Source organism: Hetaerina americana, unplaced genomic scaffold (assembly GCF_022747635.1).
Source record: "Hetaerina americana unplaced genomic scaffold, ioHetAmer1.1.p SCAF_85, whole genome shotgun sequence".
NCBI lineage: Eukaryota > Metazoa > Arthropoda > Insecta > Odonata > Calopterygidae > Hetaerina > Hetaerina americana.
In genome coordinates, this window is record NW_027287483.1 from 875,322 (window position 1) to 889,793 (window position 14,472).

The window sequence follows — 14,472 nt, forward strand, 5'->3', positions numbered from 1 at the left end:
CATTACCTAGACTTTGTGTGCATTTTCTTGTCCTAGTTATTAATTCATGCTTATATTCCGACATAGGAGGCCAACTTTTGGCGGTTTTCCGATTAGTGCGAACAAATTATCCGTGGCGACACTCCTTACCTACGTGTAGCATAATAATGCTTAGCTATCGTCTGATTTTGTCAGAAGCTACCGTCCGTATGGTTTCACTGCTCACTTCACCGTACACTTTCCTCGGCAAACTCACTCGACGAATTGCTCGAGAGGAAGGCAGTGGGCGCTGCATGCGACCGCTAGGTGAAACTCATCTCAAACATTCGTCTGGCAAAAAGGAGCGTGGTCGTCATGGGTGTGCAAATGTTATGTATCGTGATTCTGTTGTTCGAGAGAAAGAGAAAGGTAGTAGAATACCATATATTCTGCATATGAATACATTTTTTAGCTATGCCCACGTGACGCGTTCATTATCTCCATAATTAGTTAATATGTAAGTTCTTTTTGTTTACTTTTAAATAGAGTTTCCATATTTGAAGTCAAGGTGTGGTAGGTGTTTCTGGAATTTCCTTCTGCTGATATATTAGTGTTACTATTCGTCATGTGGTGGAAACTGCGGTGTCACCCGCATGCCAGCACTCCGTCTGAGAGCACATCGTTCATGTAAATGCTGTAAAATGCAATGGCTTAGAACGGTACCCTGACGTACGCTGTTTTTTGTGTCACTTTAATGCACCTAAATATGTCTATTTAAGTGTATCTACAGAGTGCGTTCCGAAAGCAATGCAATTGAATTTCCAGCGCCTCTCATATTGGTCAAAGTGGGATCAAATTACTTGGAGTAGGTGGGAGGGGTACTAAGCTTTGCTAGAAAATCAATCATAGTGCTCCCCAAGCCGTGGAAGCGGCAGGACGACAGTTATTGTAAACATCTGCACGCCGATCGTGTCACGAAAAATATAAAATCGACGATCGAGCAACGTTAAGCGATCATTAAGTTTTATGCTAAACTGAAAAAAATCTTTTGAGGAGACTAACAAAATGATTCGTGAGACTTACGGGGACTCTGCTCTGTCCCACTCACAAGTTTCGAGGAGGTTAAAGGCCTTTAAGGAGGGCCGGGAAGAGGTTCACGACGAGCAACGCTCAGGGCGGCCGTCAACCAGCAAAACTGACAATAATGCGGGTCTTGTTCGACAATCGTTGGACTATGACCATCGATTGACTTTCAAGATAGTTGCCAATGAACTGAGCTTGTCGTCTACTGTTGTGTTTCGCATTGTTAGTGTAGAATTAGCGATGAGGAAAGTGTGCGCCAAGCTAGTGCCCAAGGTGCTGTTGGACGACCAAAAGACCAACCGAGCGGAAATTTCAAGTGAACTTTTGCAACGTATTGCAAATTTGAAAATGAACCTGATTATTTGGACAACTTCATCACTGATGATGAAACCTGGGTTTTTAATACGACCCAGAAACAAAACGCCAAAGCTCTGTGTGGCACACCAACCAGTCCCCCAAGCCCAAAAAGGCAAGAATGAGCAAATCAAAAGTGAAAACAATGTTCATTGTCTTTTTCGTTAGTAAAGGAGTGGTCCATAAGGACATATGTTCCTCAAGGACGGAGAGCCAACGCTACCTACTACGTGGATGTGCTGGTAAGACTCCGAATAAGGGTCATCAGGACGAGGAAAGACATCTCCACTACCTGGCAACTCCATCACGATAACGTGCCTTGCTACAACGCGCTACGGGTCCGCGAGTTCCAGGTCAAACAACAGGTGCCAACGCTGCCCCACCCCCCCTATAGTCCTGACGTCGCCCCAGCAGACTTCTTTTTGTTCCCTCGGATTAAGGCAGCCCTGAAAGGAAATCGTTTTTCGTCCATAGAAGAGATCCAATCAGCCGTGACGAAGCGAGAAGCGGAGCCGCGGCGAGGTCCCCGAAGACGTCTTCCAGGGTGGTCATGGCAGAGTCGCTGGAAAAAATGTGTAAAGGTCCAAGGACAGTAATTTGAAGAATTTTAAGTGTTTGCGCAAATCTGTTCAATAAATTACTAAAAAAATATTTTTATATATTTCGGAACGCACCCCGTATATGTCTCTTTGTATCAGTCAATATTATCCAGATCCATGTAGAGTGATACTTTTATTTTTATTTATTTATTTTATTTTAAAAAATTATTCACCTACAGCATTTGCGTCAATTTACAGTGAAAAATATTTTTAAAAGTTGAAAGAGGACAAAATACTATAACAGTATAACAATAAACAACGAAAGCTGAGCATGGACGGGTAAATATTTAATTTGTTGACAGGTGGGATAAACCTTGGATTGTGAAATTGTTACATGATAAATAAAAAGGATCGACAGTGTGAGGGAGTGAATTTAGAAGGGAGGAGAGGCGAAATAAAGGTGAGCGCTCTGTGAGAGACATCCTAGGAATACAGGAAATGTGAGTAGGGAGTTGGTGCGGGTGGATCGAGTTGGTACCCTGAAGTAGAAGAGAGAGAGCATTTTATTCTTGTTTCTTAACGTTCAGCATTGTAAACGTTCTTATCAGGCCTTTTCTGGTGCTTAAATATCTCTTTGTTCTTATAACTTTTCTATTGTTTGCTCTAGTGACTTAACAGCCGGACCTTTTTCACAGTCAGACACACGGTATGACCTCCTCTCCACGCATTGAGTAACCAACCTGAACAAAGAAACGGCTCAATTTTGTACGATTTAAGAGGACGCAGAACCCTCGCATACTCGTAGTAGTATTTTTCCCGGCTCCCTCTGTAATTATACGTTCCCAGCTTAAGTGTAAGGCTAACAAAAGGTACTTATTATTCACCTTGGGATTACACAATGCTTAAGTGCTGCCTGATGAAGTGGGGAAATGAATTGCCCATCCTTGAGAAGGCATTTAGATGCCTCTGAACCGCTTCCCAGCGCTTTCTTGGCTCGTCCACTTCCTCTCTCGTCACCTATTAACGGCACCACTGACATATCCACGCCGTGCAGTACTGAATGCATGCAATTTCTTTTCTGCAGCTAACAGCCTTGACGGGAGGTCGTTTTCTCAATAGTTAACGAGTTTTCTTGCATCATGTTATCTTATTTCTCACGTTGCCCCATTGTGATTTGAAGTCTTGCATGGTTTCAGAGATGGTTGCCGCGTCCAGGGTGCCTTCCCGAAAATTGATGTCTAATTTAAATTCTATTTAATTTATGTTTTCGCGATTTAAAATAACACGCGTATAAATGAATAGGTGTAATTAAATATATTTATTTGTTTGTTTGTTTAATATTTATATGCTTAATTTTGGCTTCCATGTGGAAAATGACGGAGTCAGTTTTCGTAAGAGCTTTCTCATATTTTCACCAATGTTTTCCAATACTCCGACCCCGGACAATGTAACCTTGTAGAATGATGGGGATGAAATCCACGATACATTATATCTCGACATTTTTAATGTGAAATAATGAGCGAGATCAGTCTGATTTTTTCACAGAATCAACGCTTTACAGAAAATGATTATGGCATAACTTTATTATTAAAATAAATTTTCCAATACACCTGACATTCTGCGAGCAGATCATTTAGACACATGGAAATACTGGAATTTATGCATACATTATTATGGATGGTTGCCCCAAAAATATGCCTACGTTTCGCCACTGGGTAAATAATTGGCGTTCAGGGAAGAGGCCTGTATTTTAAAAACGATTTAAGTGAATCGTATCCGATATAGCTTTTCTTACGTGATAGAAGTGAGCAGTATATGCTCGTCACTCAGCCAGAGAGGCGTTTTTTTATATTCATGTCTGGTAAATTGTGAGTATTCAATTTGAAAGCGGAGATGACGACCGCTCAAGAACTAGGCACAAATAGCAATCATTTTAATATAGTTTTCTTCCATTGCGCGTATAATTACGTGATGAGATTTGAAATACATAACACGGAATGGGTTTCACATTTAATGTTCCCATTAACTTTCGCCAGCGCGATGACACGTGAACATCTCGAGTCGGCGGTGGCAGTGGTTCAAAATGCTGCTTATAAGTAAATTACATTTGTACGGATTATTTTATTCAGTGTCCAGTAGTGGTGCTTAATACGTATTCAATTGCATGGGTATTTAAAAAAAAGCATCCCTTTAAACGACCGTGAATTTGTAATAATGGCACGCAAGTGCGGCATTTTGATGACGACAAATTGCGATAGACAATCGCAATTACTTTGTTTTGTGCGTTCAGTACGATAAAACACTGACTCAGTCTCTTCAGCCGAATGCAAACGCCAACTCGAATAGTGGAGGACTAAATATCGGGTATAGTATTTTATTAACGCTGACTACTGTCAATATGTTAATATGTGTCCATCCACCTTTCGTGTATTTTCATGGTACTTGATGGTATGCATGGTATACATATTTGGCATGAAGGTTGATCGCCAGATGAAAATAACCAAGAGGATAGCATTGTGTAAAAGTTTTATTGCTACGACTCTTTCTCTAGGCCTCATCATTCCAGACCATTTTCTATTGTGGCTTTCGAATCTGGTTTGGTGAACGTGCGACTGGAGAATAGCAAGTGAAGTGTTATCAAAAACTCATAATATTCAATATTTCCCAGGAGTGTAGGTATTTTTTCCTGCATTGGTCCGCCTTCGAAACATCTCTCCCTCATCTTGTGGTACTTCTTGGTGAGCCACAGAACTGAAACTTGGCACGAAGGTGGTTTGCCGGGTTGAACCGACCACAGAAATATAAGTTTTCAATTTTTTGAAATTTTTCTTAGTTATAGAACCTGCGGTCAAACTCAGCAAATATATTCGAAATTGGATCCGACCCATGGATCATATTTACCAATGACATGAACTGTGGATGGAGAAGCAATTCACCACAGCGGATGAGAATTGTTAATTGAATATTAAATTTTGCGGCCGGTTACGTCAGATGGGAGGGTAACATGCCCGCCTCCTAAATCATTGGGTCTCGGGTTCGAGTCTCGCCTCGGTCTTGTGTTTCGTGTTGAACTTTGGTGGTTTGGCACCTTAAGCACCTGATGGCACGCAAGAAAAGGCTTATCAGGGTACGCCAAAGGAGAGTCAGGATAACAAATCAAAAAATTGAGTTTGTCCCTCTGTCGGTTTTCCAAAAGATATGAATACTTCATCAGATTATTAGAAATTAATTGAAAATTAATCATGATCATTAGAATTAATTAATTGGGATTGAAAAAGAAGTACATCTACATCTAAATAATACCCCGCAAGCCGCCGCAAGGGCGTGTGGCGGGGGGTGTTCGGCCACCACCCGTAAAGAACAAAACCACATGCAAAATTATACCCACAGTGGCGTATACATTTATGCAAAAACTCTTTCATCCTACATGAACATATGTAGGATGAAATTAATGAGTAAAATGATAGAGTAACATAAACATGATGAAATATTTTCCTTTTGATTTTGAAGAACCCATATTCACAATTTAAACAAATATAGGAGTGAGAAAGTAAGATACCAAGTTACTTTTTTGCATGAAAATAGTTTGTTTTTAATGTATTCGCGAAATATGTGATGTTAAACATTGAAATCACATAGTCAAAGTCGATTTGTTAAATATGCAATGACTTAGTTGAGCCGTTGTTAACGTTGCTGTTGAAAAGTATGTATTACCTATATTTGGGCTTGGACTTTTATATAATGAAGCAAAGGGAATTCTTGATTATTACATATATGTACTCATATATTGCTGATTGAGGCCTACGTCTCGTGATATTCACAGTGGCTGGGCAATAAGGGCGGGGAATACGATCCCCGGTGTCGCCTGCGGTTTCCCAGGATGGTCCCGTATCCGAAATATCGCAAAGCGTTGGCGAAGCTGAGGGTGCCTAGGGGTATCATCAGGAATCAAGCCCAGGCCCTTCTGTCTTCTACTTACATATATGCAATACCCCACAAGAGTAATGAGTAGTGGTGGGGGTGGTAGGGCACAAACCATGCATAAGAAAGTTTATTCATGCACTTGAATGCAAGTTAGCTCATATTACATGCAGACAACTCTCGTGCTCATCTATGTCCAGTATGCAATAATCGTTACGCATGACCCATGGATAAAATTCTGGCATTGTCGTTTATTTGAAATTTGGGAATCTTGGGTTCGATTGTGTTGTTTGCGATTCGTGCAAAGTAAAATCGAGAATCATAATCTATCTCTGACGATGTCCTAGGGTTGTCTGAAAAGTTTCCGACCTATCAAATAAACAAGACATTTTTTCCTCAAATTTATTTTTATTCTTCAGCGTAGTTTCCTTTTAAGTCAATGCACTTTTTCCAGCGATGCTCTAACTTTTTTACCCTTCTAAATAGTAGTTGGCGTCTTTCTCCGCAATATAGGCGTTTTAAGTGTGCGATAAACCCCTTAGCCGTAGCGAACGCTCATCAGCCGAGCTGGTGCGGTCACGTTTTAATTCGGCCACCCAAAATTTCACGCTTCAAAAAGATTACTGCGAATTACCCGAGCACTACGTCCAATTCGTGTGTGATTTGCGTAGGCGTTATTACCTTTCAAAAACAAATATTTAATGACAACTAGTTACTCAATTTTTTCCATTTTTACAAAACACCTCGCAGCGACTCACTCAAATGATTTTCAAGAAACAATGTAGGGTCCAAAATGGCTGAAAGTTTGGTGAGTACCTTTCAACGCAGGCGAAAATACATTCCTCAACTTTTGTTGAAGGGTGCTACCATCTCCATGTTGAGGTCGGAAACTTTTCGGACAGTGCTCTTATCCCTCGTATTTTATCCTGGTGGTCGACTCAACCAAATAATTTTGTGCAACAATAATTCCTTCTTTGTCCCAAAAAACTCAGGCACCCTTCACCCATAAGTCAAAGTCTTTCCTCTCTTCGAGAATCATGATGGTCCCACCCGTAATCTTCCAGCAAACCCGTAACACGCTATTCTCGTAAGTATTCTCGGAAGGAAAAACGTTTCGGATTTTCTCTGAACCTTAACAAAATTGTTAGTTTAAGTTCCTCCCCACGGATCCTAGATTCTTGCCGCTTATTCTAAATTAGGCCCAACTAAAGAAAAGTAACACCACCCTCTTAACTTTTTCATTTCAACGCGCGTGATGAAATCTAACTTCTTTAAGGCTGATTCGCAAATTCTCTGATGCGTGTACCTGATGAATTATTTGATTTCATTGTAAAAACCGAGAATTTGATCTATTCTGAAATATTAATTCGATTACATCTATTTTTTTTATATATTTCTTGTTTACATTTTCTTTTATTCCAAATTCACCGTGGTATATTTTCTGATATTCAATTGTAAACACCATTCTTTTCTTTATTCCGATATCTGGTCTAAATCGCTAGAAAGCAGCACGCATTCTACCCGTGCCCTTCTTTCTCTAAAAATCACTTTGTCGTCTTGAAAAGATTTCTAAGGTCTGTAACTCTCCTCTAACTGAACTGCCACTTGAAGACAAACGATTTCCTTCCACCCCCATTTATTTTGAACCCAGCCTTCCCCCTGCGGGTTATAATTGACATCGGATATATTCGCATTGCATGCCCTTCAATAGGTTTGCGAATTTCGAGCAAATAATTGGAAGGAGCCAAGAACACCTATTTTTCTTTAGGAAAACAAGTGTCCTTATGCGTTTCGTTAATCCGCTAATAATTCAGATATAATCCTCTGATTTATGCGAATACTGAATGGTGGATATCCGATTAATTTTGGTGAAAACGTTTTCACGTAATTAAATAAATGATTTTGTGTCATGGTTTGTTGCCTATCTACCACGTGTCGTTTGTGTTGGGTAACTTCAACTGGAGATGGTCTCGCAAGAGGAGCCAGCGGTGTGTACATTTTAATTTATCCGCTGCCATTGAATGAGACGGCGGCTGTCTGTGCGAAGTTTTTCTCACATGTGGGTGATTCAATAAGAGTAAGACTTCGGCGAAGTCTTGCGCATTCAAATGCTTCATGGAAAACGCTTTGGTAATTCACCTCGAATATACCCACGTGCAAGAAAGCTTATTGAGATGGAAGGCGAGTAAAATTTTCCGTGTCATCCACGAGTGACATCATCCTTTTCCCCTAAGCTGCTATTCACAGTTTCGAGCACTCCGTCTGCATGTAGATTCAAGCTGCAGCTTGGGTTGATTTCATCGAGGGTATATGCTCTTTTTTTAGGGTATATATGTTCCGTGAGGGTATATATGTTGGGTATATCAACCGTCATTTAATTTTTTGACTCGGTTATTGAGGTGCGATCTTTCAGTCGTACTGTCGATGGCCGATTTTGAATCGCATTGTTAGTATTTCCAAAGTTAGTTCTTCTATCATTTAAGTCATCATGTTTCAAGAAGTAAGCATTACACACATACTGGAAGTGGCATAACCCTCTTGGTGATGTATATTGCTTTGAGGGACGTCGTTGATAGATTATTATAAATGTTACTTTTAATATTACGAATTTATAAATCATTTATCTTAAAACTTTTAATCTTTTTCGATGATTGAAAGGACGGTAAAATCTTCCGGATGTATCCCACCCGGTTCAACGCAGTTTAGTGAACAGGGAACCCACAAATCTTCAAAGAATACAGATAATGCTTTAAGGGTGATAACTTGAATAAACTTTGGAGGGATCTTCACAATCTGTTTCCAACGCTTCCCTCAGGACAAATATTTTCTCTCGACTAGAATTCACATCGCCCTTCCTCAACTGCGCAGTTTTTATCGCGTCGACTGATTGCATTCAATTTTTCCCACACGAGAGAAATTTCTATTTTAAGATGGTCCATGTTTTGTCTGGCCCTTGCCGTTTTCTACTTTGGACGAATTTTCTATTGCGATATTTTCGCGGATCCAGAAATTCCCATCTCATCAACGGAAATAGCTCGCAGTGACAATGAACCCAAAGAACGGGCTGAAACACTCATGGTCGTCGTCAAACCTGTAAATGTGTTATAAAGTCGTGCGAATTTGATTCGGAGATCAAACATGTGAGCCAGGAGAGAACGAGAGAGATTCTGCGGTTCAGAGTGTGACTTTCTCACCTGAAAACCTGGAATTAGTATTTCCTCATGTCGAAAAAGTGTGCGAAGTTATAGGACCTTGAGAAGATGAATGCACGATATGCTATCAAAGGAAAATGAAGAGGATGCATTTCCAGTGGAATGAGACCAAAACCACCGCTGTTTCACTCGAATATGGATGGTTACATAGTCTTCCCAAATTGGGGAAAAGAATGCGCATACTGTTATAATAGACTTAGTTCCCGACAACTGGTTTCATTATTCACGTTTACTTTTGTGTAAACTCGAGCAGGATTTCAAAACCTTTAGAGTCGTCGGATGCAGAGCGTAGACGAATAGCTTAAACTACAAATTGAACCAAACAATTAAGCTGAGCAATTAAGCACTAACAGAGTTTATCCTAGTTTTCTCAGAACGCCTTTCATCTTTCCCGTGTATTCATGAAATGAATACTCTATCTGCACGTTAGTGGTCAGGGGTGATAATGAGCAATGATATAAAATAATGAGACTTACTTCACTCATGCGTCTTAATTTCTTCTCTCCTTTTGCTGCATACAATCACTGCAGTTAACTTTCCATTTGAAGCATATATGATTTTCCTATCGTTGTGGTACATTCCAGTTTCTTTTAGGATAACTAAATCTTCCACTTCACGTTGGAAAGGTATCTCCAAATCTGTGAGTCCAATAAAGGTGGTATTTCTGTTTCCTCTTCCCTGCGATGAATCTGAGAGCAAGAATGCCTTCACTGGTCTCTTTACTTCTAAATTCAAATTGTTCCTATCTCTTTCCACTTTCTTCTCCATTATTCACTCTATTGGCTCTGTCATGACCTTCGACATAAGAGTCGTCAGATGAAGCTTTCACTCGTAGGTATCTTCCCTCTCTTTAGTCTTCCAATGGACCACACCCATATTTGTCCTCTAACATGCACATAATTAATAAGGCTGCATAACTGCGTTAAATTATTATTTTATGAATAATCGTCATTCCGAGAGTACTCCTGTCGATGCTTGTTGCCTTGTTTGTCCTCAAGTTCTTTATTGCCGCGTCGAATTCAGGCCTAGTCTCCGCTCTCCCAATCGTTAAGAGTAGCATATTCAACCAGTATTTCAGTTTTCATTTCTTTATTGACATAAATGTTCTTCGGATTCTTAATCCATTTGTTTACTATCTCAGCTTAATCTATATTTATATATTTGAACTAAGTTCGATGAACGTCGTGCAAATTTATCACACGGCTCTGTAAACAGCTTCAACTTTTCCTTGGACAAGGTCATTTTTTTTGCTCTTGCTCTCTCTAGCCTTTCTTGCTTTCGAATGCAATAATATTTCATGTGGCGGAATTAAATTTAAATTTTCCTCTTGTTTCCAGTCGACATTTTTACTACAGACATTGGCCGCCAGCACCAATAGGGAGAACTCTCAGGTTTAGCAACATTGACCGCCTCGTCTTACGGCCTCGCGAAGAGTAAAGATGATCCCGCGATCCGATTTACCTCCCTTTTAAAATCGTGCCTTAACTCCACGGAATAGGAGGCCATAATGAATTCCGGAAATGGTCAGTTATTTGATCGAATTTGATTTTTGCTCCAATCTCTAAAGTGATTCATTTTTCGTAATTATATTCGCTGATTCAGTCTCACAATTGCAATTTTGATTGCAATTGATTCGCCACATTTTCATCAACTTTTGAAGTTGACGGGCGACGGGCTGGTCGTCTTCAACGAGCTCCCGCCCCTACCGGAACAGCTTATGCCACTCAAACACTGTTGAGCGGCTCACGGCAGCATCCCCGTAGGCGTCCGCAATCATTTCGATTGTCTCCGTCCATCCGATTAATTCTAAGTTTTCGAGTTTGACGCAGAATTTGATGGCGTAGCGCTGTTCGAGATTTTTCGCCATCTTGAATGGCGACGACATTTCTTGACAGAGGTTCATGGAAATCGACGCGGTTACTCCCGCTTGCCCGCAGGCGACTGGAAAAAATATCGGTCTCTTTGGAAGGCTCCCCACTACCGCGTAGATTTGGTCCGACCCTCTGCCACCGCTCTTCAGTTCGTGCTTCAGTAATTCAGTCCTGCTACTTTTTGATCCTACAATGGAGGTCCAATTCGGCGGAATACAGGCATCGATGGGCTGAGAATAAGTATGCACTATTTATTTGGTTGATAACATGGATTAAATAGTAAGAATATTGAGCGTGAATTAGTAAAGGTTCCCTTTTGAGAAATTACTCTTCAAATAGTGATGAACGAGAAGAAACATTCGGTTCTTGGAGCCCGGGGGTTGTGAATTACAGCTCAGCGAATTGTAGTCCCGGCAATAGTTTCAGTTTAAACGTCATTTTCTGTTGTCTTTGTTTAAATAATGTGTGGAATTAATTTTTGTTCATGAATTAAAATGTTCGATTCCATGATGGTGATTAGATTAGAGCTGTGTTCTCCATTAATGAAACCATTGATTTGGTTAGTTTCGTGCGTTTGTATTCAGGGCCACCATCACAATTTTTGTAGAATTCCAGATTAGCAAGATTGGGTGCCTCAGGAACGGCATCTCCTATACACGCATGTCTACTACTGCATCATTACATGCAAGACGCCACGTCCAAGTTTGGCAGTGGGTGCCATAACACGTCCCGGAATACATATGGGCACGTAGGTATCGTGTATAGTTAACAATTGAAACGTGGAGGAAATTGCATATTATTCGTCTGTGAATGATTTAGCTTACGTTTGCAAATTTTGTTTTACCAAAAGATTGGAAGAAATCAGTAGTTCTTCAACGTACGGGGAAGAAATTTCAGATAGTCTTTTGAACACACCAGTGGACGTTGGGAGGCTTTTTGTAAAATTTTTGAACGAGTACGTGATAAAATCGCACTACTGAACATTAGATAAAATTTGGCAATTTAATTACAGTTACTTACCATGCAATAAATTTAGGGATCATCCGTTGGCACCTCTGCAGGTACTTCAGAAATGCAAGGATGTGCGAAATAAATTTTATTGCGCATTTTTCGATTTGGAAAATGCGTATGACTGAGTACATAGAAGAAAGCTCTTGAAGGTTTTGAAAGCATATGGAGTGAATCATCATTTTCTAAATGATATGACGGCGACTTGAAGAAATAGTACAGCCGTAACTTTTTCGCTGTACTATTTGCACACGTTGTAAGAACTGGCAAGTCATTGAATTGCTGGTTCCAAATAAAGCAGAGTGTGAAATAAGGATGTGTAGTATCCTCTTGGCTGTTCAATGTGTTTCCGGAGAAATGGGTGAAAGATGGGTGCATTAATTGTCGATGTATTTCTATATGAAGCGGTAAATAATGTGTCTCTACAAATTCGTATGCAATGAAATTTGGAACCAATCATTGCTTTGTAAGTTTGGTACCATTTCATTTTTTAAATTTTCCATAGTTCCTGTCATTACAATACTAGAGGGAACTTGGGAGCCATATTTAGGAATCTTGGAGTCGTTTCTCTGACGACCAAGAGGCACTGAATGCTTCGCTACATCTAGTAAGACCGTCTGAACCCGCCAGAAACCGGTTGATATATCGTATCTAGAATTTATTTCAATCAAGTCAAATAAATTATACCCGGGCAGAGTGGATTTCATTTTTTCCATTGAAGAAATATTTTCCATTAAATTTGAATTTGTGTTCTAAACAATAATGTCTGACAATTTAGCGTCTGCTCCACTCTTACAAAACATCTGGTGTAATTTGGATATTAATAAATATTTGAGTTTAGTCCCTATAAATATGTCTTCAAGACGATTCTCGGTTAAGTGTGCAGGACAGTTTTACTTGACGACCTCCGGCGATCGTGGCTGACTTTGCTCCCAGGAATTCTTCCGTGCCCTCCTTGTACATTCTCATTGAATCCTTTTTGCAGTGAGGGCGACTGCAGAAAAACTTCCACATTCTCCCCATATCGCTGTGGAATCCCAATCGCCGTCGATTCTCCTCGCACCGCTTCCCAGCGACTGGTTGGTTGCCTGCTCGTTCCACTCGAACACGCCCTGGCACACGAGTTTTGTGGTCGTCATCACGGCACCGCCGCCGGAGGGCTACAGTCGGTGAGCCTAGGCATTGACTTCAGCAGCGGGAAATCGAATATATATGTACGTATCACCGTGGAGATGGAATGATGATATATTTCTCAGGAAGAGTATTGAAAAAAGCACACTGCTTAGAAGTAGGGAGGTGTTGAAACGGCCTTTATGGTGGCTAAAGAGCCCTGTGGCGCTATGACGGTTTCAGGAAAGCTGTAAGGAAACTCATCGACCGAACAAAACCCCAGTGAAAACCCATTGATACGCATAAAGGTTTCGCACTCTTAAACTTCGGTTTAGCTGGTGCATCGATACCCTTCCTATTTAGCACTCATTGGGATACCTAATCAGACTGGCGACAGTAAATCAAATCTCCGCATTATTTTTAAACGATAGGTCACTAGAAGAGATACCAGAAGAATTCCGTAGTGTTTTTAATTTCAATATGAATATCGAAGCATTCCAATGGAAAATACTTCTTAAATTTTTTGTGCGCTTTAAAATAAAATATGATCGTCATCAATGATTACTGCTTTGTCACTGGTGTAATCGTGAGCATAGGAGAGCGTGTAACTTAATGCGATCATTAGTTTACATGCTCTCCTGGGTACTGGGGGGACGTTGAGGATACATTGTCAATAGCTCTCAGGACCGTTAGTAGTTGAACGCTCCACCCCCTGGACGACCACGTCCATTAATTATTTCATTTCGTTAGTGGGTCTCATATCGTTCTAAAAAATTATCTAATCCGGGAAAATAATAATTCCGACAAAAATATTTTAGAGAAGAACGATAATTTCGAATTCTAATTTATTCCCTGGGATCATTTGTATGGCTTCAAGACTTAAATTTTGATACGAGTAAACGAGAATAATCAGAGTTAAAGACTTCTTGGCCAAGTAATTATTAGCTTCCGAGCTCCATGTAAAATCGTTCAAAAACTGAATGAATGTGTAAATCTCTTCGTATCAATTTTCACCTTTAGAATTGAGATTTTTTTAGTACTAAAATCACAACAGATCGTCTCTCCTATTAAAATATCGAGAATTAGGTAAAATAGTTGAAAAATTGAGTACTCTCGTTCGAAGTGCCTACAGGCCATGTGATCTAATTCTCGTGTTTTTTATGTGAGAGCTTTGGGTTTTTGTCGTTTATGTCCCTCAAAGGAAATATTGTTTTATTTAATGTTTTATTTTCCTCGTTTTGGAATCGTGAAAATTCATTTTATTCAATCACGAAGGTATGGCTGAAATTAATGGAATGATATTACAATTCTTGTAACATAATGGAATGTGATGGTAATTCGTAATGAATATTATATGTGAAAATGTAATTGAACGGTGTTATGCAATGCAAGCCCGTCCCTATGCCTTTGCAACGT

General features: G+C 40.0%; 1 protein-coding gene across 1 annotated transcript in view; it reads left to right on the plus strand.

Annotated features, from left to right (window-relative positions):
* LOC139698400 (uncharacterized) overlaps window positions 1–14,472 on the plus strand; it is a 101,520-nt gene that overhangs the window by 37,314 nt on the left and 49,734 nt on the right. The gene's annotated exons all lie outside the window — the stretch shown is intronic.